Raw genomic sequence first — 4,969 nt, 5'->3', positions numbered from 1 at the left:
ATATTACACCGTATGTGTGTATACATCGTAGTAGCATAACAAACTCAATTGTAGTCAAGAGAAGAAGGAAGTAACTCCAGGAACAATACAACTTCACAGTAGAAGTGACATTTCTTTTAGGGGTTTCCTCACTTGTTAGGAAAATAATAAACCTTTTTGTAAACATCTTCACAGCTATTTTTTTTTCAACATATTACTGCAAACTATATCCAAAGAGTAAATATCTAATTGACATAAACAAAATATGTCTTAACACAATAACACTTTTCTGACAAAACACGCATTTATTAAAAGTGATTATTATAAATATTTTCTATCTCATATTTTAACTACATTTTCATAAATAATGTATTTAAAAGTGCTGAGTATGGCAGGAGAGTCAGCGAGACCATTGTAAACAACATAATTGTTTTCTTCTCGGCATACTTTTTTTTTAGATCTGATTTTGTCAAACACTGCAACAGTTAATATATTTGCATAGGGAATAGATAATAGCCCTTTAAGTCATGTCTCCTGAAGTCTATATAAACTAGAAAATCAGATTCACTTAAAAAACAACAATTCCTTATATGTTTGTTTATGGAAAAAGAAACTTATGATGTCAACCTTCAAATAAAATAAGTTTAAAAAGAAAATTGCAAACTTGTTTTATTTAAAAATATGTTTAATAAATTAAAAAAATGAGAGGTAGTTAAAAAAAACAAAGAAAATGTGTAATTTTAATATCATCCTTAATATAAGGCCAGTGTTCTCAGTGGATATAAATATTTTTAAAACTTCCATTTTAGGCTACTTGGTATTCATTCAATTTAAGATTTAAAAAATAGTTTTCCAGGGAGATTGATAATTCAAAAGTAACACGTGATATAAACATGACACTGGTTAATATTTTTTGGTACATGACAGGACACTTTTTTCAAATGCCAATAACAGGAAAGAATTTTGTCTTAAAGATTTAATAGTAACTTAGAAAAATAGTATGCCAGCTAGAAGACTTGCGCACTAAAGTGCCTTGTAAATTATGAGTGAGGGCCTGTATTTTTATCCATTCAGTTTCTATAAGGTGGAATCATAAACTATCCCACTCTAATATTATACTTTATTTTCCTGGTCAAAAGTACAAATTGACACATGGCCAAAACACTTCAATTTAATTCCTCCCTTGCCATAAGCCTAAGTGATGCTTTGAGTGTCACTTCTCATTCCAATTAGAGTTAAGGGTAAAAACTGAGAATTTTGGTAATTACATTTTTTAACACAAATAGATGCCACATTGGAAATACTCACTTGCCAGTTACAAGAAGTTGTAATTATAGTTAACTACCTGGCCAATTCACTTGAAGAAATCTAAATGTGTGTCCATTCCAAAGAAAAATGGTAGAACAAAATATGGAAATTATAGAACAATATAATTAATATCATATCTATCAGGATTGGCATCCACTTCCTAAACAACATGCCTTTGGAAACTCTATGAACATTTGAAAAAAGATGATAGTTAGTTATACAGCAGGATTCAGATCTTTTGTTTTTATGGTCGCTATGAGTCATACTTGACTAGACTGGCACTTAAAAATAACAATATCTTACTACAAATAATTTAAAAACAATTGAAACAGTACATCATATGGGAACTGTGATAAATTTACAGATTCAGAAGAGGATATGGAACAGGAAATATCTTTACTGATGTTATATGTATCTTGATAGAAAGAACAATACCAGAAATACATCTACCTGTATTTTCTTGATGATGTACAGATATTTTACTGTGTGAGTCATAAAGAATTATGGATATAATTGACAAGCGTGGAATTTCCAGAGTACTTGTGCTCATGTAGAGCCTGTACAAAGAACAAAAAACAGTTATTTGAACAGAACAAAGTTCATTCTAAAATCAGTAAAGTCGTGAGTCATACGTTCACCATACTTTCTTAGTTTCTAGGCTGAGAAAATAACTTGAGAATCTAAACTATATGAAGAGGAACACAGCATCAGGATCAGATTTATTTAACAACCTGTAATACTCAAATGATATAACTTGCTTGTTGAAGATGAGAAAGACATGAAAAACTTACTAGTGAAGATAAAAGACTCAAACCTTCAGTATGAGTAGCACTTCAACATAAGAAAAAGAAAATTTCTTACAACTGGAAGAATAAGAAACAATATAACAGGAGAAAGACTGAGAGCCATCAAAAGTATAATTTTATTTGTGTCCATGATTAATGACCCTTGAAGAAGCAATAACAAAATTTAACAATTTATTGCATTGGGAAAATATACCGCAAAGGGTCATTTTTAAAATGTTAAAGAGCAAGGATATCACTTTGAGAGCAAAAGTTAACCTGACCTTTTGATGTTTTCTATTTTCTAAACCACTTATGAAACTTAGGCTATGAATAAGAAAAGAAGTAAATTCATACTTTTGAATTTTGATGTGGGTGAAGAATATGAAGTGTAGCATGGACAGTGAAAATAATTCATTTATTTGCTTGGAAGATATGCAGCTAAAGTGTTCCTTAGAGATGAGAATGATGAAGTTATGGACTTTGAACATGTTATTGGTGCAGCTGCTGAGTATAATAATAAATGGCTAATAGACTGGGCAATTAAATAATGCTGGCAATGAATAAGGATGATTGAAGAAGAACCAATGGTTTTGAATTGTGGTGTTGGAGAAGTGTACTGAGAAGCGTTTATGTTAAATTGAAGACTAAGGTGCACCTGATTCAAACCACGGTCTTTTCAGTCACTTACTTTTCAGTCACTTACATCTAAGATATGGAAAATGAATAAAGATGACAGAAGATGAATTGTTACCTTTGAATTATAGTGTTGGAGGAGAGTACTGAATAGATTGCAAAAAGAACAGAGAGATATGCTTTGGAGAAAGCACAGCTAGAGTGTTTCTTAGATATAAGCATGGCAATATTTTATCTCACATACTTTGACCATGTCGCTGGGAAATGTTATCCCTTTGAAAGAGACACCATGCTTGGAATGGTGGAGGGTCAACAAAAGAGAGGAAGACCCTCAAGGAGATTGGCATAGCAATGGGCTTGAGGGTGTCAAAGATGATGAGGATGACAGAGGTAGGACAGAGTTTAGGTCTGCTATTTATAAGGTTGCTATGAATCATCAATATCTAACACCAATAAGGGTGTGTGTGTGTGTGTGTGTGTGTGTGTGTGTGTTATCTTCTTGACACTGAAATATTTATAGTATATTTCTAATTAAGGTACAAATAATGCACACAGCATAAATCTTAGCTTTGAGCCCAAAATCATTCTATTTTTTATGTGTGTATAGATGAATGACATTAAACTCACTGAATTTAACTACAGATTAAAGTAGTAATAACCACCTAAGATTGAGAGTTAGGCTGGATGAAAAAGCAAATGGGTGTAGTGATATAATGCAGCAGCATGTATATCCACAAAGACAAATGAGTGAAGCCAGGCAGATTTCATCATGAGTGCCAAGTGAAGGAGGAGGAAGGCTTGGAGGAAGCTAGAACTGTCTCCTTGTCAGGAAATGAAAGACTATACAAAGACATTTGACTGCATGAATCATAACAAATTATGACTCACATTTAGAAAAATGGGAATCCAAGAATACTTAGTTGTGCTTGTATGAAATCTATACCTAGACCAAGAGGCTATTATGTGAACAGAGCAAGGGAGCACTGCACGGTTTAAGATCAAGAAGAGTTTGTGTCAGGATTGTATCCTTTCTCAATATTCAATCTGTATATTTAGCAAATAATTTGTGAAACCGGATTCTATGAAGTGGAGTGTAGCATCAGGATTGGAGGAAGACTCATAACAAACTATCTTATCCTGATGACACAACTTTGTTTGATGAAATTGAGGAAGGTAAGAAATGCTTGCTGCAGAAGATCAAGCACTACAGCCTTCAGTATGGATAACATTTTAACATGAAAAAGACAAAGATTCTCACCACAAGCCCAATAGTCAACATTATGATAGGTGGTAAAAAGATTGAAGTTGGATCAATCAATACTAAATGTACCAGCAGTCAGGAAATCAGAATCAGATGTATTACATTGGGCAAGTCTACTGTCCGAGATATCCGGAGTTCTCTGAATAAATAAGTGCATCATGTTTTCCCATCAATTGTTACAGTTAATGCTTACACACATTATGTAATAAAAATGCACTGACCAAGACATTGCTTAACTGATGGGTCAATGGGATTGTCACAGATTTTCTTCTATCTATTTTCAAAACCATTCCTTCATTCCAAATACCCTATACACCATTCTGGTAACAGGCTGCTTCAATGTATCATGAGCTTCCTCTGTTTGTCATCAATGTTCCCAAGTCTGTGAAGATGGTATCTTTGTAGTTCATCCTAATTGGAATGGTAGCTTTTTGTCCACACCAAGAGCTATGTTTCACACAACCCACTTTTCTTAGTTTGGGCAAACAGTGTTTAATATTTCTCAATTGCAGACTCATGACTCATCTTGCAGCATCTCCTGATTTAAAATGAGCATGGCAGATTGGATTTGTTAAACTGAAGAGAGCTAGGAAAACAAATCCAAGCCTTCACAGAAGTGACAATCTTCACAGAGAGGCTGAGAGAAAACAGTTATTAATCTTTCTGAGATTTTTGACAGTTTAGCCTGAGTTGAGTGGAAAATTATACTTGAGTTTGTGGAATGGTTGTTATGATTGTTAGAAACAGTCTTGGAACAAACAATAAATGCTCGTGAGGTTTTGGAAAAACTGGAACTCTTATTCACTGTTGGTGGCAGTGTAAAATGGTGAAACCACTCTGGAAGACAGAATGGTGCTTTCTTAAAAAGTTAGGAATAGAAATACCATTTGACCCAGCAGTTCCTGGGAATATACTCTAAAGAGACAAAACTGCCACTGGAGCAGATATATGTATAGTCATGTTTATTGCTGCATTCTTCACTATAACAAGGAAACAGCAATAA

Source organism: Elephantulus edwardii, unplaced genomic scaffold (assembly GCF_000299155.1).
Source record: "Elephantulus edwardii isolate Elephantulus edwardi_28Jun2011 unplaced genomic scaffold, EleEdw1.0 scaffold00009, whole genome shotgun sequence".
NCBI lineage: Eukaryota > Metazoa > Chordata > Mammalia > Macroscelidea > Macroscelididae > Elephantulus > Elephantulus edwardii.
This window is presented reverse-complemented; position numbering follows the sequence as displayed.